Source organism: Manis javanica, chromosome 8 (genome assembly GCF_040802235.1).
Source record: "Manis javanica isolate MJ-LG chromosome 8, MJ_LKY, whole genome shotgun sequence".
In the NCBI taxonomy this organism is placed as follows: domain Eukaryota; kingdom Metazoa; phylum Chordata; class Mammalia; order Pholidota; family Manidae; genus Manis; species Manis javanica.
In genome coordinates this window covers 32,698,587-32,726,360 of record NC_133163.1, presented here as the reverse complement: position 1 = coordinate 32,726,360, position 27,774 = coordinate 32,698,587, and the positions used below count along the sequence as shown (strand labels likewise).

Here is a 27,774-nt window from a genome sequence, read left to right as displayed (position 1 = left end):
AATCAGACAAACTAGGGCTTAATGTTGACCCCACCATTTCCTGATGTGTACCTTTAGGTTGATTACTTAATCGCTATGATCCTCAATTTCTTGTAAAAATGAGCTAGTAATAACTACCACACAGATTTGTTGTTAGCATTAAGAACATATATGAGAAAGCTTCTAGGATATAGGAGACTTTCAATAAGTCTTAGTTTTTAATTAATTTATTTATTATTTTAATTTTTTTATTTTGGTATCATTAATCTACAATTACGTGAGGAACATTATGTTTACTAGACTCCCCCCATCACCAATTTCCCCCAACAAACCCCATTACAGTCACTGTCCATCAGCGTAGTAAGATGCTGTAGAACCACTACTTGTCTTCTCTGTGTTGCACAGCCCTCCGCGTGCCCCCTCCCCACATTATACATGCTAATCGTAATGCCCCCTTTCCCACCCCCCACTTTATTAAACCTCCCTTCCCACCCATCCTCCCCAGTCCCTTTCCCTTTGGTAACTGTTAGTCCCTTCTTGGGTTCTGTGATTCTGCTACTATTTTGTTCCTTCAGTTTTTTCTTTGTTCTTATACTCCACAGATTAGTGAAATCATTTGATACTTGTCTTTCTCTGCCTGGCTTATTTCACTGAGCATAATACCCTCTAGCTCCATCCATGTTGTTGCAAATGGTAGGATTTGTTTTCTTCTTATGGCTGAATAATATTCCATTGTGTATATGTACCACATCTTCTTTATCCATTCATCTACTGATGGACACTTAGGTTGCTTCCATTTCTTGGCTATTGTAAATAGTGCTGCAATAAACACAGGGGTGCATATGTCTTTTTCAAACTGGGCTGCTGCATTCTTAGGGTAAATTCCTAGAAGTGGAATTCCTGGGTCAAATGGTATTTCTATTTTGAGCTTTTTTCAATAAGTCTTAGTTTTACTTTCATTCTGTCTTAGCCATCTTTGAGCTATATACTAACATGATTGAAAACAAACAAGAAAGCTCTCTTCTGTCTTCTCTTATAAGGAGACACAGTCCTATCATGAGGGCTCCACCTCAGGACCTAATTATCTCAGAAAAGCCCTCTTTCCAAATACCATCACATTGGGGATTAGAGTTTCATTATATGAATTTTTGGGAGACTCAAGAAATTCCTGACACCCTTCCTCTTTTTTGCATATCTAATTTTGGAGAATTTGTATACTCTGTTTTCAGTGTCCTCCTTCCCTTCATAAAACACTATCAAAGTCCTCTCAAAACTTGTGTGGATATTTGAATTTTGTTAAATCTTGTCATGATTTGCTTATAACACATGAATGACTTCATCTGTGACTTGATTTTCTAAACCCATGTGAAATTCAGAATTAAGAGTTCACTGACAAAAAGTAATTCAGTATGCTGTTGGAATTTGCCTATCAAAGCTGGGTGAGCAGGTATGGCCCTGAACTAGGGAAGACAGGCTGAGCCATGGCCTTGTCAGAGTCTGACCTTGCCCACATTGGTCACCTGTCAGGGACACTAACACTAGTTGTAGTAATACATAAAACCCTAAATCTCAATGACTTAATACATATAAATTTATTTCTTGCTCACATCAAGTTTAATTAGCTGTTTTTGATTGGTGGGTGACTCTTCTCCAAGCCAAAATTTCTTCCATCTTGTGGTTCCTTCTATCTTGTGACTCTGCCATTTTTAACAAACGTCTTCTAAAGTCCCCCTAGAAGAAGAAAGAGCATGGGTGGTTTTTTTGGGCCAAGCCTTGAAGATCATTCCCACCCACATTCCATTGGCTAGAACTTACATGGCTATACTGAACTGCAAAGGCAACTAGAAAATGTGCCATAGCTACGTGCCCAGAAAGAGGAGGAAATAGGTGTTGTGATCAGCTAGTAGTCTCTGACAAATGTGTTTGTTGTCATCTTTCCAGACTTGTATGTCTTCCCTTTCTTCGACTGGCACTTGTTTCAACTTATGACATTGTTCTTTGATTTTGATTCTAGTTTGGTTAACTCCTTGTTTATGGGATTTTGATTTACTTAACTTGCCCCCTTCTGATATCCTTTTGACTCCAATTCTTGCCTGTGCCTTCTGGCCATTTTTTATTCACAGAAGATTAGAATTATTTCAGAGTTAAAGAGAATTATAGAGATCATTGAGTTTGACAATTGTTTTTATACTAGAGGTGCTTCTTTCCAAAGACCATGGGTAAGTTTACTTAGTATGTGGAAACAAAACATAAACATATCAAAGTCTGTGTTTATGAAGCTTTCTTCTTTATAATGCTTGGGCATTTTGAAAGAGGGACAGGGTTGGTAAGAAGAAAGGAACTTCCTGTTATGATGGAAAGTGTTCATGGGTTTTAGCCTTAGCTTTGACTTTCATTAACCTTGTGAAAATTTTCTCATCTTTAAATGGGCTTAATGGAATTCATAGAAGAAATATTGGAAACCTGTACAACCAAGTAGTAACAAGGTATGTCTGGTGGTGAGACTGAATGATTCTTTGGTTGGTCTGTTCTGTTTTGATTTTTTACCATTTTTTTCCTCCAAGTTTTATGTACTGGGAATACATTCTTCTTGCTTTCCTGCCCCTCCCAAGTCCAGTATCTCTTAAAATGTAAAAATCAGTAAGAACACAAAGGGTGGAGATAATTTTCAGTCCCAGCTACCCACAGAGTTACTCTGAAGATCATGTGCAACAATGTGTAAGGGTGCACTTTGAAAATGAAGGATAACTGTATGATCAGGTATTGCTGGTAGGTTATTGTTAGCAAGTTAGCCTTAGTTTTAAAAATTCAGAGTTTCTGTGTTGGGAAAGTGGAGTGCATGCAGAAATCTTGAATCTCTTGAATTCACCATTTGGGTGTGTTGTTCCTCCAAGAGTGCTTGGAAATTCCACAGGTGCAAAATGCGTGTTTGTTCTCGCAAACACAAACACAAACACTGAAGATCATCTGCTGCTCCTGCAGACTGACAGTAAAGTAATCAGCATTAAAACCATCATCTTAAGGTCCACAGGGAAAAAAATGACCTTAGCAAGGAATTACACCATGTTCTTGAGTAAACTAGGGAGGGAGAATAAAAGACAGGCAGATGAGAACTGCTTACTTATCTGAAAACTCTCCCTTTGGTATGTTTGTTGACCACACAGAAATGTTGCAAACTCACTTTTAGTGGCAGATCTCACATGGAAGCACATAATTCACTTTATCTGGCTTCTCACAACCTCTGTGATTATAGAGCACCATCGGGAAATTTGTAAATTAAATTGATCCTTCATGTGTCTTTCTGTTTATCAAAGTAATACATACTCATAAAATTCAGACCTTCAAGAAATACATTATGGAGGAAAAGTCTCCCATCATCAGAGACTTCCCTGCTGTTAGCAGATTTGTATATAGCCCTTCAAATTTTTTCAATGCATATATGAATAATTTATGATTCACTTTTTTAACAAGAATATGTTTCTTTGTTATATACTGTGTTGCACATTTTTTCCCGCATGTTACATCTCAGACATATCTTATAGGATTTTTGATAGCAGTTTTATTACTTTTGTCATATTCCTTCACAGCCCCTTGGACCCTGATTAAGTATCTGAGAGTTAAAAAGAGAGCTGGAGGGTGATTTTTATTTGTTTTTTTAATGCAAGAGGTTTTTAGGTTTGGCCGTGACTCTACTTTAATGTCAACCAACCCAGTACTTGTGATTGTTGTATTGGTAGCATCTATCATGAATTAATGACTTCAGGAAAGCATTTTTTCTACCCTGGCATTCTTTTTGGCAATCGTCTTGTGAAAACCAATTGAATTTAGGGATGATGTTGATCTGCTCTGGAAAGATGGAATGAGTTATCTACCTACAAAAAAATCTGATCGAGTCACTCTCTTATTTAAATACCTTTCGCGACTTCTCTACAGGATAGAATCCAAATGCATTAGCTTGGTACATCAGAATTTCTTGGCCCACCCGTCAAGGCTCAACACTCAGCATCCCAGTCCCGTGTGCATATGCTTCAGACACACTATGTATCTTTGTTGTTTCTTTCCTTTATATTTTCTCATTGACTTACTCTCTGCTAGTATGCTTTCTGCTAGCTTCTTTGCTTGGTGAAACTCATGTTCATTAGCTCTTTGGCAAGGCTTTGCTAGACTCCTTTTCCACTTCTATATGGTGATTCTGATGCTATGGTATGACTTACTTTATCTCTCTTAATCCTTTCAATTTTTTTATTATGGTATAATTTACATACAATTAAGTGCACAAATCTTAAGTATATAGTGATGAATTTGTCATGTCTGAATTTGTACCTGGACTGTGAGCCTTCAGAGTTTAGGAACCATATTTTATTCATTCTCCTGTCTCCAGAGATACTCACCAAGTGCTTGAATGAATGAGTGATCACTGTAATTTCCTCAGTCCATCTATTGTCAATTTCTTAGAGGAAAGGGACCTTAGAGGGTGTTTTTGTAGGACTGTGAAACCAGATAATACTTGTTCACTGCCTTGCCATTAGCTTCTAAAGTTGAGAGATATAACCTAAAATATTATTGATTTCCTCAGGGGTAATTGTGGATCCATGAATAAAAACAAATTCCACCCATTTTTTTCTACTCATCTGATAAAGTTTTATTAGAAACTATAAATCTTAAGACTTGAGGTATTGGACAGCAAAGATATGGTTAGGATCAAACTGCCTTCCCCTTTTTATTTCAAGCAGAAAAAAGCAGTTAACCCTTCCTTAAATTCCTAAATCTATGTTTAGATTGCTTAAGAAACAGAATGACATTTAATTTCAAAATTACTTTTCCTATTAAGAATTGCTGACATATTAAAGGGAGCTAGTATTTATGCATGTTTTTTAAAAGCTAGGTATCAGAAAACTTGCTCAGAGTAATTTGATTTAACAAAAAGGTTTGGTAGTCTTCCTTGAAAATGATCCTGAAATCAATCTCTTTAATTTACATTAGGCACTCCAAGGAAATAAACACACTTTCCTGTTTAAAATGAGGGTGGCCCAGTTACCTTTACTGTGCTAGAAAATCCAGGCTGAAATATTATTACTTTGCATTTGGATTTTAAGCTCTTCTTTGAAAATTATATATATAAACAGGTAAATAATAGCACCAAATGGACATGTTTTTCTACTGTCCTTACTGATTTAGATGATGTTATCCCTTCTGAGCTTGTTTTAGTTGTATTATACAACTGCCCTTCTTCCATAATTTAATTAATCAGCTCATTCATTCATATAACCAGTCATCATTGATTCTGTTGTGTATAAGGTGCTCTATACTCTGTGGATACAAAGATGACAAATTTGGCTTAAAATTTTTATCTTATATCTCTATTTTTAAAAAGTTTGTTTTTATTCCTTGTGATTAATTGGCTCAATTTAACGAATGTCCATCTAGTCTCTATTCTGTGTTCAGCACTGTTCAAGATCAAAATCCATAATCTTTCTAGAAGCTAGCAATTTATCCCATTGATTTCAATAATGACAAATGAATTTGAAATTCTTTGTGTGGTTAATGTTACACATTTTCATTAGTAATGAAATTGATGATTCAAGCAAACTCTTTACTGGGAAATGTGTATCCCTAGTTCTCAATATTAATGGTCTAAATACTTTAAGTTAATGCTATATCACTGCAAACCTTTTTAAAAAGCAATATCCTTTTTAAAGAGTGTATTTGTGTTAGATAAATGTTCATTTTTAGAAGAGTGGTTTGATGGCAGAGTTTAGAAATGTGATTGCTTAAACCTTAAATTGTGTTAAGATATGAACTAGTTATAAACAGACAACAGTTAATCATATGTACCTTGATCATGGTTTTACAGAGGCCATAGGTCTGCTTTATGGAAACCTGGGTTTCTGTGTAACAGTTTGAAACATTACATGATCAGGCCACTTCATAGGACAACCCAATAAAAGGTAATTTGAGGTCCTATCATAAGACACTAAGCACTAAGTGATATGGTTAAATACCAAGTGAAATGGGAGAAGTCATTCTCTTTCCTTTAGTATTCATCTCTTATTGGCATGGGGAAAAATAGTTTTCGGCATTGGGTCCTGAACCCATCTAAGACCGCAGGGGCAACTGACAGCTTCTCAGAGCATATTTCCTAGGGAAAGAGATAGTGGAAGACCCTTTCTTCCTGTCTTCTGAGGTCTCTATTTTGAGAGCCCAGGTCTTACTCAGGAATAGATTCTCATCCTCAGAAAATTCAGATTGCTTTGGTCTTAGCCTATAAATCAAGTGGTAAAGCCTGTTTCTGCTCTCCGTAAGAGAGGTCTGCCCTAAGTACAAGGCAGAGAAAGAGTGTACATCATTAATCACTTGAGAATTGTTTACCACGTTAATCTAGACGGCACTTGCCCATGGCAGACAGTACAGTTACCTTGGTTGTTTAAGAATAACCCGAGTGGTTTACTCAGACTGTTGGCAAATGTTTAGACATTATTCAAGGGTTGTCCTAGACTGACCAATTAGCTTTCTTTTTCACTGCTCTTCTCAGATTCACCTTTACACCATCCAATCACACTGAGAAGAGCAGGAGTTCCCAAAATTGCAACATTACTGACTTTCCAGCCATGTGACATAGCTTTTCAGACACAAAGTTAAATTTCAACCCAGACATCTCTCTTCAATTCAGGTCACCTACAGGCCAGATGAAACCAAGGTCATGTGTTTAACCAATATAAGGAGTTTCGTTAGTTGCAATAACCATAATGTTATTCACTGTTTGAAATACTATACCATGGTTAATCATAAGTTGCAGCTGCTATGTCCTTTTATTTATGAGCCCTTAATCAAGAGGACACAGCAAGGGCCACTGTTTGAAAGGAGCCTTTCATGAGGTCTTCTTTTGGATGCTATTGGGCTTTCATTGTGAAAAGAAGAGGACTTCATGTTGACTTGTAGATGTTATTGAATAGTATATGTTGGCTTCTCTGAAAACTGATTTTTCTATTCACAATTTAAATGATCATATTGTAATCTTTATGTTTCAGCTAATGACAATAGAAATACTAATCTAGTGCTCTCCAATTTCTTTCAATTCTCTCCAAACTTAATTAGTTCTTAACTGTCAGCCACCAAAAGTTACACGGTGGTTCTCTGAAAACAGATTTTGCTATCCAGAATTTAGATTGCCTATTTTTAACCATATGTTTCTGCTGATGTTCATGTAAACAGACCAGATCTTTCCAGGCAGCTCTTTTTACTGACCCCCCACCCCCAATCTGATGGATGAGACCTTAAATGTCAGTCTCTCTCACTCTCTCTTTTTTACTTTTAGGCCCTAGCTTATTTTATGAGAATTCCTCTTGTGAGTTACTCATGTTAAAAGAGGAGGTCATATCCAGAAATTTGGATAGGATCATTTTATGAATCCATTTTGAAATAGATTGTTTATATGAATGGATTTTTTTAAGTCTAAGAATTTAGTAATAGGTTATGTTTTCAGATTTGTTGATTTGTTAGCTTCAATATAAATTGGGTAACACTAAAGCTGGTTTGAGACATTCAAAATGTTTCCAGACTTTAAAACCGTAATTACTTTTTATTGATGGTTTTTGGGGTGTGTTTCATTCATGTGAATTTTTAGTCTTCATTTGATGATCCCATGTGAGCTCTCTGCTCTAGCCACGTAGGTTTCATATGGTTCCCTGAAAGTAGCATACATTCAAACACCTTTGTGGTGTGGATCATGCTGGTACCCCAACTGGTATTCTTCAATGATACTTAACATCCATCAAGACAAGGCTCAAATGCACCTCCCATCCTGAAATATTGCCCCCTCTTTCCAGATGGACTTAAATGCTGGTCTTTGCACTTATTTATTGGATGTGTTACTGAAACACTTAGTTCTCTCTCCTTTGTGCTTTAATTGATTTTGTACATGCTTTCCTCCTCTGTGAAAGGCAAGCTTACTGAGGAGCAGGACCGTATCTTCAGCACCAAATGATTGGCTTGGCACAAAGTTGCATGCATCTCTTGTTTTCTCATAAATATATAGAAACAATGATACTTAGATTTCTCAGAACTGCTGTGAGAAAGGGCTAAGAGAACTGACAGTAAAACATGGTCCAATTCAAAATTCTCTTTAAAGTAGTATTGTTCTCAAAATGAATACCTCAAGTTTTCAGTGACATGTGTGACATAACGATTTGCATTTTCTCTAAGATACCTTAAAATCAAGATAGATAGCTGGCCAGAATAAAAGGTGATTATCTGCCTCCAGTCTGTTTTGACCAAGTCAGGTTGAGCCAAGAGTGGCAGAGAGTGAGCTTTCTTGACTGAACATGTTTCTTTAGGCCCCCCTTCAAGCTTCTGAATCCTGGGCTGCCTCTCTGCATGCATCCACCTCCTCAGCGCTCTTTTGTATGGGATGGCATGTTAGCTGTAAGAGACAATAGAGATCATACTCATCACACCCACAGTAGTCTTCCGTGATTACCCACACTGGATCATTTGCTACCACGAACTGGGGGAAAACAACATGGGATCCGAAAACAAACAAACAAGTGAAGAGGGCTGTCTGGGACCAAAGGAACAAGGTTACTGGATTTGTTTAAAGTATTAAGCTTATGAGTTACACTTTCCCCCTTTGCAGCACAGATAAAAATCTTGGCTTAAGGAACATTTCAACATCACAGCTGCAAGTATAACTTACAATGGAAAATGATTTTCGTTTTGGAAAGAGGCAATTGCTATTTTGTAAAGGAAGACTAGGACAGCTGGAGATAAAGCTTGCATGCAAGACCAACACAGCCTGGTGAAGGAAGCAGAGTCTAGTTTAACAACCTCTAAATCAGGAGAGCTCCATTTTAATGTTACTGATAGTCCAGTCAAGAGGTATTAAGTGTCTACTGGGTTCAGGACTGCTAAGCATCATGGGCAGTACAGTAAAAGTAGAAGACACAGTGCTGCCCCTGAGGGAGCTGAAATTTAATAGACAGCTCATATGTACCAGGATCAGCAGAGGATGTTAGGCAGGGTATAATCAAAGTGCCACATGGCTGACTACAAACCATCCAGAAGGCAAAGAATGGATTACTGTGGACTCTGCTGCTAAGTGGCTTTAGATTTCTAGGATACTCTCCATGGCTCATTTATTTTCTTTTAAACTGAAGATTATACCTGCCCTCTACCAAGTACATGGTAATAATCTGAGTAATATGTAGACTGAGAATTTAGAACTTCTGAGTCTCTTGCAAATCTGTGCAGATAGAGTGAGAATGAGAAACAGCCCTGTGGTAGATTTATTAATACTCTGAAGTCAAAGGAGTAAGAGTGCTTTTATAGGATGCTTCTGCGGTTGACCTTGAGCAACATGGGTTTGAACTGCGTGGGTCCACTTATACATGGATATTTTTTCAGTGAATATATTGGAAAATGTTTTGGAGATTTGCAACTTGAAAAATTGTTTTCTCTAGCTTTATTGTAAGAATGCAGTATGTAATATGTGTAACATACAAAATATGTGTTAATGTACTGTTTATATTATCAGTGAGGCTTCCAGTCAACAGTAGGTTATTAGTAGTTATGTTTTTGGGGAGTGAAATGTTAAATGCAGATTTTCAATTGCACGGGGTTTGGAGGGGTGGCACGTTGACCCCCACATTGTTCAAGGGTCAAATGTAATTAAAGATATTTTTCCTTTAGTTTTTATAAAATATGAGTTTTGATTAATAAGTAGGAACTTTTAAGAAAAGTGCAGCCCAAGTTGATTTGCTCTTCCTTTAAGAAATATAGGATGTTTCATTTTTCCATAAGACTGACTTCTTTGCATTTTTATTTTACTCCTTTCATTAACTCATCCAGCATATACTTACTGAGCCATGTACTACGTGTCAGATCCTGTGGTGGGACCTGTGAATATAAAGTTGCAGAAGACACAGGCCCTATCTCTAAAAAGCTCATGAGGAGACCAAAGAAACCAAGACAGAAAAATAAGAGTTTTTCCTGCTTTAAATAGTTAGATGTTTTTAATAGTTAAATTTGAAGAGAACTCTCATTTTAGCCAGATTTACTGTGCCATCTTCATTTACTGATTTTTCACTCACCTGTTCATTCATTGCTTAAGGTAATGGGTGCTAGAAACCCGAGTCCTCGCTCACATCTCCCTTTCATTTGCCCTCAAATTGCAAACAATTGACAAATCTTTCGAATGTCTGTTTCCAGGATATGTATTGGATCTGTGGACTTCTCAGTATATTTACTATCTTGACAAAGCCATTCACCTAACTGGTTCCCCATTTTCACTCCTGATTCCCTCCAGTTAGCAGCTTTCAGACTTTTTTGACAGTGACTTACAATTAAAAAGATATGCATGGTACTCCCAGTACACATACATATATGTGTGTGTCCTGTGTATCTATAAGTAAATATGAAACAAAAGATTCATAAAATAATACTTACCTTTACTCTGTATGATGCAGTTTGATATGTTTTAAAATTCTATTCCTTTTCATTTCATGGCCCAATAATGGGTTGAAACACACTGTTCCTATCTTCACAACACAGTAGCCAGGGTAATGGTTTTCTATCAATTGCTTGCTTACATTCTTTCTTTGACATCTGGTTGTCCTCCAGTTTAAATCTGGAAATAACAGTGTGGCCTGTAATGCTCTGCCTGGTCTTACCTCCACTTCCCCTTCATTTGCCCTCCTTGCCCACCTTTAGGCATGCTCTTTCCTTCTCTGCAGAGTAGTCTTCCTCCCCCAACTTTACCTGGCCAACTTCTGTACTCCTCCATGACTGTGTAAAGACCATACCCTTCAGAAAATTAGATTTCCCTTATCATCTGTCATCCTTCTGTTTACTTTTTATTCATTGTACTTATTGTAATTTTATAATCATGTGTTTGTTTGTATGACTTTTTGCTTCATATTGATGGCTCCCATTAGACTGTAAGTTCCGCGGTCGCCAGGGCCATATCTGTTTGCTTATTGCTATATCCACGGCACCTGGCACAACTGGCAAATTTATTTTTGAGCACCTCTTTGCTCGGCCCTAGGAGTACAAAGGTGAATAAGACATAGACAATGCTGTTAAGGAGTTTGGCTTTTGTGGCATTTTGTATGTCTGAAGACAAGATATCTAAAAGGCCACACAGGTTAATAAACATTAGAAAGACTATGAGAATGCTGGAATTCTTGCAAATAGCTGTTTAAGACCTTAACTAGAGTAAGGTTTTACTTATTTACTTATAATGCAAACTCAAGGAACTTTTGTGGTATTGTTCAAAGACTGTGAATAAAATTCCCACTGATATCTAGAGGGATTTAAGCAAATAATAGGCGCCTTTATTTTTATGTTATTTCTGTCTCATTACGTAGTTCTCAAGCTCAGAATTTTAAAATTTGAAGAGTCTGACATTGAGACCAGTCTTCCACTTCGTGCTGGGATGCTCAATCATAGCATCCCTGACAGGCTCAGACTTTGAACTTTTCCAAAGCTAGAGAAGTAACTGTTACACAAAAAGGCCTATTCCATGTTGGAATAGTTTGGATTGTTAGAGAATGTTTTGTTATGTTATTTTTCTGCGTACTTGTCTGCCCTTGGGAGTCATGGAAGTAAGTTTGTTGTCTCTTCCGGAGAACAATCCTCCAGCTATTTGCAGATGGTTCACCTGCCCAAGCAGTTCTTTTTTCCCAGTTGAAAACAATCCTAGTTTCTCCAGTTATTCCATGTGTGGCGTGATTTCCACACCCTTTCTCTTTCTGTGACACTCTTGACATGCTCCAGTTTTTCTCTGTATTCTTTAAAACTTGGCACCCAGAATGGAGGGAGCATTCCAGCTGTGTCTGAACCAGGGCAGAGCCTGGGGGGGTATTTTTTTTCCTTACTTTGAACACTATACTTCTGCTAATCTGACCTTAAATTGCATTGGATTTTTCAGCAGCCAAGTCACACTGTTGGCTCATAGAATAAAGTCTGCTAAAACCCCTCGATCTTTTTCACATGGACTCCTGTTCAGCCTCTCATCCTGAACTGAGGCATGTAATAGTTTTCTTTCTTGTATCCATGTAATAGATTTTTACATTTATTCCCATTCAGTCTCAGTCTTTTAACTTAAGAGCAACCTTCTCTTCAGTCAGTCGTGGAGTCTACAGGCTTGGCATAGAAAACTATGCAAACTCCAGTGAATACCACAAACAGTTATTTGCCTTAACTTCAGGAAATGAAACATTATGCTGGTTTTAAGTTTCTCAAGTTGCCTCCCTCCTCCATTCCATCCCCAACCCCCTTCCTTCAGTTTTTTGGTCTGAGGCCCAGTGGAGGAGGTCTGCAACTAGCCTCTTCAGGGAGGGCCCAGCTCTCATCCTCCACACAGCACCATTCATTAACAGCCACAGTCTTGTCTAGGCTAAGCCGAGGGGACATCTAGCTTCGCAGAGAAAAAAACCTTTGCTGCCTTGTGATACGAAACATGCCACCTACTTGCACTGTAGCACTGTGGGCAGATCGGTCCATTGTGTCCCAGAGGAAACAGAAAGCGACGCCCTCCCCCTCCCCTGTAATCTCTTTGTCCCCACAACCAGCTCTGGAAAATATCTGAAGGCCACAGAAATGGGAGTACCCTTTGATGTTTATATTGGCTGGCTCCTTTTCCTTTTTACTTCTTTTTTTTAATAATCAGAGTAGTAGAAAATGTGGAGAATTAACCGCATGACAGCAGCAGAGGAATTCATTAGAAAAACTGAGATGAATTCTGCTCAGATTTCAGGCTCTCAGGCAGGACTCACAAAGGAGTAATCGTCTTCTAGTTGTTTTTAATCATTTCTTTTGTGGCACCTTCCTTGTCCCTGAAACCAATCTCAGTGTCCGGCATGAGGGAGCCTGAGAACACAGGCTGTCCGGATGGAAGCTTTGGTTTGGGGATTACTACACCCATATTAACTACCTTCTGACATCCCTTTGACAGGATGGAACTTGTCCTGTTTGGGGGAGGGCAGAAGACCGTGCTGTATCATTGCTATTATTTAAAGTGTTACCCTGTTTTAATTTGTTTTAAAATTGTAAAAAATGAGCATAAAATTCTACTATATGCAATTCTCAAATAGACTGAAACATGCTGAGGAACGAAATTTTGCAAGTGTGTTTTCTGATCTAAACCTCAGAGACCCTTTCATGACCTTCAAAGGCATCTTCAGTGATGGCTTTGCCCATGACTTAGTTAATTCATGCTTAAAGTTGTGCTTGAAGGAATTTGGTAAAATAAAACAATGATTTTTCTCTGTAAATGTATAAAGGCAGCAGCTGTGTCTCCCCAAAGCTATAGTAATATTAAGATTTCATTCCCAGAGTCCAGAGTAGTCCCGACTGCTTTGCTTCAATATTGGAGCTTCATTGCTAATTCTAATTCCTCATGAATCTGTTTTTAAAATGCAATGATATTAGGAAGTTTCATATTGAAACTGTTTAAAAGGAAATTATTTTCTGAGGTACTTTCCTCTACTTTAGGAGTTCCTACTCAGATATAGTTTATTGATCTTAATAATAGAAATCATTTACATCTATTTATGAAAGTAGTTCTCTGTAAGGCCCCTCCTCAAACTTTTTAGCATAGTTCTAGCAAATACATCTATTTGGAAGTAATGAAAAGGACAGTTGTTGCATTTTAGTGATATTTTTGGAAAGAGAATCCATTCACCTGAAATATTCATGCATATAATTAATTTTAAAACTGTTTAAAACTATTTGTTTTTAAGTTTAAGCTAACCCAGTCAAAAAGTGCTTTCAGACATTTAAGGGCTAACAGGGACAAGTCTTAGCATCACAAAAGTTTTGAAGGGAAACACTCTTACCATGGCTCATCTTAGGGCACAGAATCTAGAACCTACTCAGCGACTCAGAACTAGACCACTAGTGAGTGAGTCACCTTTTCATGCCATGTTTCTCTTACCTGCCACGCGGAGATGCAGGTACTTGTCACCTGCTTGTCAATGAGAGGAAATATATGGGTCTTTTTTTTCTATCAGTGGTAAACAGGAGGGAGTGATAACTGTCCCTGTAGAGGTAATAGGGAAGGCTTGTGGAACAGACGAGACTCAAGCAAGTTCTGAAAAATTCACTGGTTGTTAGTCATTCAAAGACTATTTTTGAGGACTCTAATACAAAGACACTTGAGATAAATTGCCTGCTTCTGCTTTGCATTGCCACAGTGGAGGCATGAAGGCAACATGAGAAAGGGAGTAAAACCATAGGAGAGAAAAAGCTCACCGTGTGTTTTGCAAACATTAAGTAGTAGAAGATGTCGTTCAATTTAAGTTTTATAAAAAACAGCCGTTTATCCTAAGGAAATCATTAAAAGATGAGTACAAATGTGTATGTACAAATGTTTTTATTTGTGCTATTTATAAGAATGAAAAAAATTGGAAAAGAAAACCCCAGGGAACTGATTAAATAAGTTGGATTACCAGTATACAATGGAATGCTCTACAGCTATTAAACGTCACGTCATATAAAAATATTTACTCACATGGGGAAATACTCATAGAGAGGAGTGAAAAATGTAGGTTATAAAATGAATGTATAGTGTGATCCCAATTTTATAAAATATGTTTATATTTATTATGAGGAGAAAAATCAAGGAGTGACACAACAAGCTGTTAGTAGTGGTTATGCACATGTCCTGAGACTGTGGGTTATTTTAATTTTTTCTTTGGATTCTGATGTTTTCAATTTTCACCTATCATGAAAATGTACTATTTTGCAATTAAATTTTTTGTTAAGTTAGGCCAAGAGATTAGACACATATTTGTTGATTGGCTTACTCATTTATTTAAAGCAATACGGAGCCCAGTGTGCAAATTTGAGTAGATGGGTGATAGAATGAAAATCATATTTTTGGGATAAGTGTGATAAATAAGTATAAGGTGTTTTAGATTAGAGAGACCCTAGTGTTGGAGTGATGAATCTGCACAGTGTAGCAATACTGTATCGTGAAGTGATGGACATTTGAAACGGGATGGGGGTTGTACAAATTCAGAAAAGAGGTTAGATGTGAAGCATGATGAAGATTGAGTAGGTGATATATGGTGAAATTGGTCAGAGAGGTGAGAGAGTCTTAAGGGTAAGTACAGCATTTCAAGTTTGCTTGAGAGAATAGTCAGTAAGGAAGCAGGCAGCTTGCTTGGAAGCTGGGATGACCTGTTGCAGTCCAGGTTGGTTGGTTTGTTTTCTGTGTTTTGTTTTTTGATTTTTGTTTTCTTTTTATTTGGAACTGTGGAAAAGTGCAAGAAAAAAAAATAGTACACTCACATACCTTTACTGAGACTCACCTATTGCAAATATTTTACTACATTTGCTTTATGATTTATTCTAATCTACCTACCTATCTATGTGTCTATCATCTAAATAACTACATACTCATGTACATAATATTTTTTTATTTATTTGAGGGTAAGTTAACATTCATCTTGATATGTTACCCACAAATACTCTAGTGTGCATTTCCAAGAAAGTGGACATCTTTATATAACCATTGTAGATTTATCAACTTCAGTAAATTTGATTAAAAACTTTAATCTGCCATTTGCATTCCAGTTTTGTTGGTCCAGTAAGCAGTTATGTCCTTCATAGCATGTTTTTCCTGCTAGCACAGGATCTGGTCTAGGTTTATAAAGTCTCTTCAGTCTCCTTTAATCTGAAACATCTTCATAGACTTTCTCTTTTATGATGTTGACACTTTTAAGAATACAGATTCCCCACATGTTTTTTTTTTTAATTTGATGTTTCCTTATAATTAGATTCAGGCTCTGCCTTGTCAGCCAGGTGAGGTCTAGTCCTTCTCAGGTTGTGATATCTGGAGACACATAACATCCAACTGCCCCCCGTTGGTGATGTGAATTTTGATCACCAGGTCAAGATAATTTTCTAAAACTTCCTCTATCTAGGAAACTTGGAAGCACAAAGCAGTCAGTGAGAAGCAAATTTCTTTTTCCTCGTCATCCTCTCACATTTAGTATCCATTGATAATTCTTGCATAATCCAAGCTTTGTAGGATAGCTGAAAAATCATGATTTTCCAACCCTAACATTCCGTCTACATTTACCAGTCATCACTTAATGTGTTCCTTTAAGCAAGAGAGCTCTCTCTCCTTATCCATCCATCACCAATTTAGACTCATGGATTCCTCTTCGTTTTAGTCATTAATACTGTACTGAATTATTTTGGTGTTCAGATTGTCCCAGGCTTAGTCAATGTGTGTTTGTGTCATAGCCCCACCATTCTCTTTTTTTGTTTTAGTACTTCCAAGGCTCATTTTGTACCTGTCCTTCCCCAGCCCTCAAATCACCCATTTCTCCAAATATCCCCATTTCCGTTTAGCAGAAATTATAGTAAGAAATCATGTTCTGGTCTGGCGTAGAGTAAGTGTACTCTATGCTTTTTGGCCCTTTCAATAGAGCTGTGGGGAAAATACACACACACACACACACACATATATTTTAGAAATTATAAATTCAGTCATATCTCCAGTTCCATTCCATTCCACAGAGTTTTTTTTTTTCTCAATTCCATTTTATATAGTTTCCAAGCTTGAAATAATAGCTAAGGCAAATGGTGAGATGCCAGCATTCAGTAGGTGAGATAGAAAATTGAAACTCACATAAGAGGGTCAAGTTTAGTGATTAAGGTTAGGGTGTCATCCACAGAGTTAGGGGTAAAAACAACTAAAGTTTGCCAAATCTAAAGGCAAGACTGTGAGAGAAAGATACTGAAAGAGAATGCAGCAGAGGATGGCCCCTGAATTTTGAGATCTGTGAGGAAGGTAAAGTAGGAGAAGGAGGAGATAAATAAGAATAACCCAGGGAAAGGAGATGTAGTAAATGAATGAAATAAAAGAAAAAAAATGGAGGAGAGCCAGTACTATGAAGAATCATGATAGTCAAGATGGAAAGATTTCTCAGCAAATACTGTAGAGTGGTCAGAGGAAATTGAAGACTGATACTAGAACTTTGGATTTGATATTTGGTTACCAAAGAATTTTAAAATTGGGTTTAGGAACTCATTTGAGATCTTTTGACAGTACAGTTTTAAAATAGCAGTGCAGCTCACATTCATTAATATTTGATTAATACTCTGGGGACATTTACATTTAGTTTTTCTTAACCTTTTAGATATGTTCACCAAGTATTATTTTATTGCTATAACCACATGCAAAGCAAGTTATACTGTGTGTATAAAGTGACCAAATCTAAGAGGCATCGTAGACAGTCTATTTTTAGGGAACTTGTGTTTTTCTTTAAAGGCTCAGTTAGCATTTGGAATCGATATACAGTATAATATTTAAAAGAAAAACAACATATTTCCTCATCCCCCAAGAGGTTTCTTAAAATAGCATGTAATCTTACCTACAGTGGGAAAAGTCTCAAATTTTATAAATTGGGCTGAATCTAACTTAGATTACCTGACCAGGAGAGCCTCAAGAAAAACAAGGTGTGGTAAAGGTTAGAGTGATGGTAATGAAGAACTTTGTGTTGCCCAAGCTGGGCCTCCTTCACTAAAAGCAGTGACCTAGCCTGTGGCTACTGGCATCCTTTCTACTGCTGAGACATGCTGTCTTTTGAGAAAGAGGTCCAAACCAAATCTTTGCCCACTGTGAAAACCAAAATATTCTTCTCATTCTTTTCAGCCACAGAAAGGCTGTGCTTTTGCTAATGGGATCCATGTCTTTGTGATCTGCCGATGCCTCAACCTGTTTTTTATGCAGCATATAAGCAATAAAGCTTATAAGCAATAGTTGCTTTTTTCACAGAGTCATGGAGTGTTAGAAGTGCTAGGAGCAAGAAAGGATCTTCAAGGTCAACTGCTTTAAGCCTCTCACTTTCCAGATGAAAACACAAAGGCTCAGATAGGTGAAATAATGTCCCCATAGCCCCACAGCTGGGAAATTACAGTAGAGCTTGATTGAACTCAGGCCAACTGACCTTCCACCAGGTGTGCAGCTCTACCACACATTATAGCATCTCCGTTCAACAGCAGACCCTCTCAGGGGTTATACACCATACAATAGCCGTTGTGTGTCAACTCTGCGTGATGACAAGCTGTGCCTGTAGAGCTGAACTGAGTTTATTACCAGCAGGTTAGTGGCCAGAACCCACAGGCAAGCCCTGTGGGTACTCGGAATGAAATCTCTTCTGAGTCAAAGGGAATCTGTGGAGATCTATGATAGGCTGTGTTGAGGTACAGTTTCTGTTCCAGAGTGGTTGAAGGTATTCTTTGGTGTAGTACTAAGTGGTGTAGTACTAAGATACCTATTATAGGTGGAAGTCCTTCCCTATTTCAAGGTGGATGATTCAGTACAGGGACTCTAAAGGACCCTGAGGATTTTCGCTGGCTTCACATTGCAAGAGTTAAAGACATTGGATTCAAAGTAGTGTTTCTTTCTCCTTTCTTCCAGTAGAGAACAATTCTACCCTCATATACTAGTGTCCACCCTTTTGGAACTTTGGGGAGCCTATTTCCATTTCATCTGATTTTAGTCAGCAGGTATTTGCCGAAGGCTGTGTGAGCCAGGCACAATGCTGGCATGACAAGGGCACCTGAGATTGCTCGCCTTCCTTGCCACACCTGGTCAGTGACAGTGCCCAGCAGCCACTGCTGTGGCCTTTGGTGGGCGACATCTCTGGATCCCGGGGCTTGAATTTTCACAGCCTCACTGCTCTGTCCTCAGGGAGTGTATTCCCTCCCACTAAGATTCCCTTCAAAAAGACAGGATTTTCTAAGAGAATTTTACAATTTTCTTTGTTGTCTTATTCACTTCATTTTTTTCAACATTTGAAAGAGCTAAAATGAGGTAAAGGAGAAAAGAGAACGTTTAAGTCTGAAAAATGTAAAAGTTTCCTTAAAACCTACTTTTGAGAAGGTGATTTAAAAATATTCTCTATTCTCAGGGTTCTACTGCCCTTTGGATATATGTCTTAAGTACCCTCATGTTAGAAAATGCTGTGTTTAGGCTTCAGAGAAGGGAATTATACCGAGAACTTGTAGTGATAAATCTTTTATTGTAACCTTGGGTTTCTTCCTCCTGCTAATCTTTTTAAATGGGTATTGCAGGAAGCTGTTGCCAGACTGTAATATACCTCCAGGGAATGTAGCACATGATCTTTTTCCTTATTTGGCACTGAAATTTCATCAGGTTATATTAATCTGAGTGAGACACACTCTAGGAATATCTTTAGAGTGGTTCTTTGGTTAGAAAAGTTGAGGCCAGGTAACAGTGGGACCACTGTTTTTCTGTGCCATGCCCAAAGCATAAAGGTGATCAGGATTTGTGCGGTCGTATTCAAAACCACCAGAGCCAAATACATAGGATGTCCTTCAAAACGTTCTTGCCTGTGTGTGTTTTATTTGAAAGATGCTAGGGATGGTAACACAGCGAGTTGTGTATGCATTCACAAATCATCACAGATGCTGGCTGCCTGTTTGGGTGGCAAGGCCTCAGTCTCACTGAGGGCAGTGGAGTGACCACTGTGTGCATCTTGGCTGCCTTTGAGAAGCCTGGGGTGGTGGCTCTGGCAGCAGCCCTGGCTGCTGTAGAATCATGGAAGAGAACGAACTGAAAGCGGTTTCCTTACCTGTAAAGGACAGATGGCAGTCTCCACCTCACAGAATTTGTGTGAGGGTTATATGGGAAAATACTTGCGAAAGTGCCTTGTGATCCCCGTGGTTCTCTGTGGAAGCAAGAAACCGTGCTTGTGTTCATTATCTCCAGGAGGCAGAGTGAGTTAGTCCCCAGATATTCATGATAAGGGCATCAGAAAAGAGCAGGTAGGTCACTGTACCGAACAACTCCGTATGTATTGCAGAAACTCCCAGTTTGAGTCACTGAGTAAACTGAAGGTCAGTGAGAAGTGTGCTCCTTTAAAATGTCTATTTCATTTTCACATTCCATTCTTTACCAGCACAACAGTCTCGCTTCATTTCCAGTCACTTTCACTTTCAAGTTCTTAAGCTTTGGTTTAGTGTCAGTGGTGTTCCCACACTTAAAAATGTGCATTGTCTTCCGTGATCTCTCTGAGAAGTCAGTTGATCTGACTAATGGCTGCGGTCAGAATGAGAGCTTTGCTCATGGTACATTTCCTAGGTTGGAATGTCTAAAATCAACAAGTGGCCTCACCTAGAACATTCTCTGTGACCCTTCCCTGTAGCCTCCCCACCCAATGCCTGGTGACTATTTTGTTTGTGTAGAGGTCTACTCTGCTCGCAGTTCAAGGGCCTGACTCCCTGTGCACAGGGCCCTTTCCATGTACTGTGGTTCGGAGCTCTTATTAGTGTCTGGCTTCCTGCTTCCTTCTGTTAAGTAAGAATGTTGTAACATGGCAGAGAACCCTTCCATGCAGACCCTTGAGGACCCAAGGTGTTATGGCCCAGTCTCAGGAATCATAGTCTGAAGAGGTGCATAGCACATGGCATTCTATCACCTTTCAGCATCCTTCTCATAATACCTCGAAAAAGTTCAGCCCAGAAGAAAAACCAAGCAAGGAGGATTATGCTTCATTTACTTTCTAAGCTGGCATGAGGCTGCTAAGTGTCTAGGGAAATAAAATGAGATGCATCCTTGGGGGCCTCAAGGGATAGAACTAAGGCCATGGGCAGAAGCTACACAGAGATACATTTTGGCTTAATAATATGAAGATTGTTCTAATAGGGCTATACAAAGATGAGCTGTACTGCTTCAAGAGTCTGTGAGTTCGCACTACTAAAAGTGTTTTAAGAGTAAACCAGACAACCGGTATGTTGCAGAGAGGGTTTATATTATTGGACTAGATAACTTTTATTTATTTTTTGAACTGCACTGGAATTTCTAACCATGAAAGTAACAGATGCATTTTATGACAAATAACATAATATACAGCTGTATAAAGAACAATTTTAATATATTTCTTTCTGTTCTCTCTAATCACATTGCCGTCCCTTTACCTTTTTCCCCTTCGAAACCAGTGTTTGCAGAAGACAGAAAAATGTTGACAGAAACAAGTAAAATCTTATTTTTGTACTATGTTCACCAAACTGAATATGGTAGATATGTTTTTAAGAGGCAAAAATAAAAATTAAATAGATAGTAGGAGAGCTCTTAGCTGTCTTAAGTGAGTCAAAGGCCTTAGGCTGGGCTATTTTAGTATAGAGCAGACTGAGATAGGTGGGTTATTCAGGAACTTGGGAAATAAATTAATATATGTATAGCCATCAGAGATGAGCGCAGAGTTGTGGACAGTCACCTAAAAAGAGTGATTGTCTCTAAGCTAAAGACTGGCATAAACGTAAGTAAAACACAAATATGTCAGAAAGGGAGCTGGTCACCACCTCAGTTGAACCCTGGCTGTGCCCTGGGTCCCCAGTAGCCGCCCACAGGAGGGAATGCCAGCAGTCTTCAAAGTTTCAGTTCTGCTGGCTGAAGTCCTCCTTTGTGGGAAATTCAGTTTAACATTCAAGTCCTACCCCTCTTATTCTGATACCTTGTGATGACAATTTGCCTCTAGAGGTAGAACTATCTGAAGGGAAAAATGCTCTGGTCAGACTATTATGAGGATCTGATCTGTGTGATTTACATTGCTATTGTAAGTCAATAAATCCTCATTCTGGTTTGCTGCATTGGTTTATTGTAAACTTTGTTAGGATGAGGCTCTCTGTCTATGTTTAGTCAAGTCTGGGTTACCAACAAAGTCAAATTTCTAGGCCTGTGTGGCTGGGACTGGAGCCCAGCTGTATAGTCTATCTGGCCATGGGGTGCCATTTAGTACAAAGGGGAGATGTTACAGCACTTGGCTAGAAACCTGGGCTCTAGAATCTTACTGATCTGGGTTTGAATGCTACGTCAGCTACTTACAAACTGTATGACCTTAGCCTGTTTCCTTTTCCTCTGTAAAAAGGAGAGAGATGATCATAATACCAACCTCAAAAGGTTGTTTTGAGGATTAAACCAGAAAATCCATGTAAAATGCTTGACTAAGAGCCTTACATACAACCGCTCTCATCATCACCTCCAACCCCCACCAAGGCAAATGACACATTTGGTGATTAAGAGCCCGTATGAGCTCACTAAAAGCAAAACATTCCTATTTCTAACATCCTTTCATTCTTTCATAGTTCTTCTGATTAGTTAGGGAATGTCATAGAGTGGATTTTTATTTCTGGGAGGAATTTGGCCAAGGTTTTTATTATATTCTCATTGTCTAGTTAGGGGTAAAGTTGACTCTTAGCTGGTTGAACAAATGTAATCAAGTAGTTTTGAGCTGATTGATGTATTGCTGTCCATCTGGAAAGAGGTCATCATGGTGAGCCTCAGTGATCAGTTTGCTGATGCTGTTCTGTACAGTTCCCTCATTTAAACATTTTGATGAAAGCAGAAAAGATGTGCCTGTATGATTCACTCTAAGTTGGCAGAGATGGTTAGCACATCAGTAAGAGAGACAGGATTTAAAAAAGATCTCTGTGGATTGATGGAATGGGTTTGCTAGTAATAACCACAGGGAACACTTATTGAGCACTCACTGTGTGCCAGGAAGAATGCCAGTGTTACATGGATTCCTTCATATACTCTTCACAATGACCCTCTGATGTCTACACTATTAACATTACATTTGATAGGTAGATACAGAGGCACAAAGATGTTATTTACTCAAGTTCCACCTCCAGTGAGAGATACAGCTGGGAGAGGAACCATTTGTCTAGCACCAAAGCCCATATTCTTAACTACTATATTATGCTACTAGAGCCAGTGAATCAAAATTTTACAGGGGTCAATGTGAAGTCCTACACTCAGGTTAACGAAATATTACATTCAGTCAAAAAAGGAAAGTGGGAGCTGGGTATGATAGCAAGTAATGAGGAAAAGTTTTAGGGATGTTTTGCTGATGGGAAACTCAATGCATCAGTAGGCATGTGTTTACTTAAAAGAAGAACAATGACTTCCCTACTCTGAATCAGAGAGAAGGGAGCCTAGTTCATGTACACACAAAAATCCTTCTCAAAATTCTTAGAGAGGGCTGCAAAAAGACCAGAATGTTACTCTAGTGGGAGGCCCCTCATGGAAGCCTTAGGGCAGGGGGAAGGCGTAAGCTCTGGTACCTGTCAACCTTAACTCCAGGAGAGCGACCAAGCCCGAGGGGCATTCTTCTCCCTGAAATGTCCTGCTTCTGTATGGAATTGTGTGGAGACTCCTCCAGCATTGAGGGCTGTAGGGGTCTAGATGACTTCTAAGACCCCCAATTCCCCACCCCCACGACTCTCTGAGATCAGTGAAGACGCGCATAGGCGAACAACAACAATAATAGCTCTGAGTCAAACAGGTCAGTGGGTTAAGGGCTGGGTTGGTTTGAGCAATGAGAGATGTCAGTGTTGTCAGTGTTCTGGCCGATCACGTTCTGGATGTGGCTTTGCTCAAACTGCTTTTTGTTCACCAGTGTTTTCAGTTAGAGGGAATGACAGTCTCCAAATTTACGCACATAGCACTTCACAGAATGGAAGAGGCCAACTTGTAGCCTCTGATAATCACATGCAACAAATATAGCTTCTGTGCTTCCCCCAGAACTCATTTTGTAAGACTCTGTATTGTATTGTGCTGTAGTAACAATTTCCCAGTTTTGTGGGCAAGCTCTGAAATGCTCTTTCCCTTTATTTCAACATTGTTTTGTTGTTTTGTGTTCATACTATGAATTAAAAGAACATTTAGGGGTTCCAATTATTTTGGAAAAAAGAGATAGAGTTCTGAGAATCTGAAGAACATTTTGTTTTCGTCAACTAGATATTCAGTACCTTTAGGACTTGGTTATCATTTTCCAAAAATTTCAAGATTAAATTAAATTTCATCCCCCTCACCTCAAATGGCAGAGATAGTATATTCAGTTCTCTCCTGTGTTACCATAATACCCCTTATTTGTATATGGCCTTTTATGTGTTACAAAACATAGTTTCCTGCATGATCATCACAAATAATCCTGTTTGGAAGGCAGAACAGAGGGGACAAGACATATTATTTATTGCCCCATTTCAGGAACAGAGAACTTAGAGTGGTGGTGGTAACAATTATAACATGTTTTCTGAACACCAACTCTGTGCCTGCAATATTATCTATCTGCAATAATTCAGGTAATTATTAATCTTTGTAACAATAATTATGAAAATTAGGTATTATATTATCTATATTCTGAGGTGGAGAAGCTATGGCTGAGAGAGTAACTTGACCAGGGTCACACAGTTGTAAGCAGAGGAACTGGAATCAAACCTGGGGCTTTTTAATTCAGAACTCCATTCTCTCAATCAGTAGATTATTACCAGGGAGATTTTGAACCTGCCAAGGGCCATCTGGCTGTCCAGTGGTTGAGGCAGGGCCAGAATCTATGTCTTTAGACTATTTAGTACATTTTCTACTATATACTGCAACTACTTCACTGATTTTCATTAACAACTGATTCTTTTCAGTGCATAAAGGGGAAGCAAAGGAAAACTGAGCCAAATTTGGCCCTTAAAACGTAGAGGAACCCAGACAGAACCAAACAGAATCTCTGGCCCTTGTGGGATTGTTAGTACCTAATGTTCTCTTCATTTTCTGTTTCTTCTTCACAACCACCACCATCTTTGGCTAATGCAGGTGGTTCTTGTCTGCTAGTGATTCACATGTGGTCCTGTGCCAGGTCCTCCTCTTTCATTGTTTGGCATTTATAGAGAGAATATGTTTCTTAACAAATTGTGGGGAAATAGTTCTGATATTAACTATAGTAGAAAAACAAACAGGAGAGAGGCAATGAGGTTCATCAGAAAGAGCTCACAGCAACCTTTGGCATCAGTCCAGGCAGGGTTAAAAATCCTAGCTCAGCCTCTTCCTAAAGGAGGAGGCACCTCAAATCTCACTAAAATCTCTCACCTGAATCTCACTAAAAATCTATTTCTGCATTTTAAAATGGAGGTAACACTTAAATGAATGAAAAATGTTTCTTGGGCATTTGGGTGGGTGCTGTGCTTGCATTTACCTCACTTGAGGCTCATGGCAGCCCAAGGAGATAGGTATTACTAGGTATTATTCCACTTTAAACCACTTGACAGATAAGGAAACTGAATCTCAAAGAGATTTTATAACTTTTCCAAGGTGAACTTTAGTGTCTGGTGAAAGTTTAAGAGGGCATCAAATCAAACATACCTATTTCAGTTTCCCAAAAGCCATGAAATATCCCTACATCTCCCCAAAAGTTTTCCCAAATAAGGCTGTCAAAATCTTAGTATAGAATCCCTTCTGAGCTCCAGTATTCTGGCTGTTGCTTCACCTCTTGATTTGTTGCCATAAAATTACACAGAAATATTTTAAATGTAGATGATATCTGAAGATGGCAGCATGAGTAGAGCAGTGGAAATCTCCTCGCAAAACCATATATATTTTTGAAAATACAACAAATACAACTAATCCTAAAAGAGAGACCAGAAGACACAGGACAACAGCCAGACTACATCCACACCTGCGAGAACCCAGTGCCTCGCGAAAGGGGGCTGCGGCCGGCAGGATCCGAGCACCCCTCACCCCAGCTCCCAGCGGGAGGAGAGGAGTCGGAGCGGGGAGGGAGAGGGAGCCCAGGACTGCTGAACACCCAGCCCCAGCCATCCGCACCAGAGCACAGACACAGTGCATGCGTGGGGTGCTGGAAACTAGGGAAACAGGACAGTAAGACCTGTGAGCCGGTCCCCGCAGCTGGCACACCTGGGACAAAGAAAAGCGAGTGCTTTTTGAAAGTCTTAAAGGGACAGGGACCCCACAGCTGGACGGAAGCGCCCTGGGACACAGCCCAGCAGCTGTGAATCCCGGGGAACTCTGGGTGCCTGAACCCCCGCAGCGCAGCTTGGAGGCCCCTCACCGTGATAAACAGCCTCCCGCCTGTTCCCCCTCCAAACGTGGCTCCGCCATATTGGAGCAGCAGCCTGAGGCAGGCAACGCCCACAGCAACTGCAGAGCTAAATAAATTCCATAGCAGCCAGGCAAGATCAGAAGCCCCGTCTGCACTCAGCTGCCCAGCACAAGCTGCTAGAGGCCACTGTTCTCCCAGGAGAGGAAGGCCATAAACTGGCAAGAAGGGACTTTCTCTTACCCGACACACGTGCCAGCTCCCCACAAATATATCTATCGCCATGAAAAGGCAGAAGAAATTGATACAGACCAAGGTCACAGAGGCAAACCCTGAGAAGGAGACAGACCTAACCAGTCTTCCTGAAAAAGAATTCAAAATAAAGCTCATAACCATGCTGATGGAGCTGCAGAGAAATATGCAATGGGTAAGATGCAAGAGGCCATTGCTGGAATAGAAACCAGAGAACAGGAACGCATAGAAGCTGATGCAGAGAGAGATAAAAGGATTTCCAGGAATGAAACAATATTAAGAGAACTGTGTGACCAATCCAAAAGGAACAATATCCGCATTATAGGGGTACCAGAAGAAGAAGAGAGAGAAAAAGGAATAGAAAGAGTATTTGAAGAAATAATTGCTGAAAACTTCCCCAAACTGGGGGAGGAAATAATCGATCAGACCATGGAAGTGTACAGAACTCCCAACAGAAAGGACCCAAGGAGGACAACACCAAGACACATAATAATTAAAATGGCAAAGATCAAGGACAAGGACAGAGTTTTAAAGGCAGCTAGAGAGAGGAAAAAGGTCACCTACAAAGGAAAACCCATCAGGCTATCATCAGACTTCTCAACAGAAACCTTACAGGCCAGAAGAGAATGGCATGATATATTTAATACAATGAAAGAGAAGGGCCTTGAACCAAGAATACTGTATCCAGCACGACTATCATTTAAATATGAAGGAGGGATTAAACAATTCCCAGACAAGCAAAAGTTGAGGGAATTTGCCTCCCACAAACCACCTCTACAGGGTATTTTAGAGGGACTGTTCTAGATGGGGGCACTTCTAAGACTAAATAGATGTCACGAGAGAAAATAAAATCACAGCAAAGAAAGTAGACCAACCAAATACTAACTAAAGGCAAAAAATAAAATCAACTACCCACAAAAGCAGTTAAAGGAAGCACAAAAGAGCACAGAATAAAACAACCAACATATAAAGAATGGAGGAGGAGGAATAAGAAGGGAGAAAAATAAAGAATGACCAGACAGTGTTTAAAATAGCTCAATAAGTGAGTTAAGTTAGACAGTAAGATACTAAAGAAGCTAACCTCGAACCTTTGGCAACCACGAATCTAAAGCCTGCAATGGCAATAAGTACATATCTTTCAATAATCACCCTAAATGTAAATGGACTGAATGCACCAATCAAAAGACACAGAATAATAGAATGGATAAAAAAAACAAGACCCATCTCTATGCTGCTTACAAGAGACTCACCTCAATCCCAAAGACTATAGGAACAAAGAAAGACTGAAGGAACAAAACAGCAGCAGAATCATAGAACCTAAGAATGAACTAACAGTTACCAAAGGGAAAGGGACTGGGGAGAAAGGGAGGGAAGGGAGGGACAAGGGTGGGGAAAAAGAAAGGGGACATTATGATTAGCATGTATAATGGGGGGGAGGCATGGGGAGGGCTGTGCAACACAGAGAAGACAAGTAGTGATTCTATAGCATCTTACTACACTGATGGACAGTGACTGTAATGGGGTTTGTGGGGGGGATTTGGTGAAGGGGGGACCCTAGTAAACATAATGTTCTTCATGTAATTGTAGATTAATGACAACAAAATAAATTAATTAATTAATTTTAAAAAATGTAGATGATATCCCTCTGTTGTATGGATTTGTGTATTACCTCTCCCATCAT

At 39.1% G+C, this 27,774-nt stretch overlaps 1 protein-coding gene and 1 long non-coding RNA gene across 7 annotated transcripts in view; one reads left to right on the top strand and one right to left on the bottom strand.

Annotated features, from left to right (window-relative positions):
• The window catches only part of RAD51B (RAD51 paralog B), a 750,762-nt gene that overhangs the window by 314,571 nt on the left and 408,417 nt on the right, over positions 1-27,774 (top strand). The window lies entirely within an intron of this gene.
• Positions 498-27,444, bottom strand: LOC108397945 (uncharacterized). Its single transcript, XR_012133783.1, has 3 exons — positions 19,587-27,444; positions 2,849-8,398; positions 498-1,710 (listed from the first exon to the last, which is right to left on the bottom strand). It is a non-coding gene; the product is annotated as an uncharacterized lncRNA (long non-coding RNA).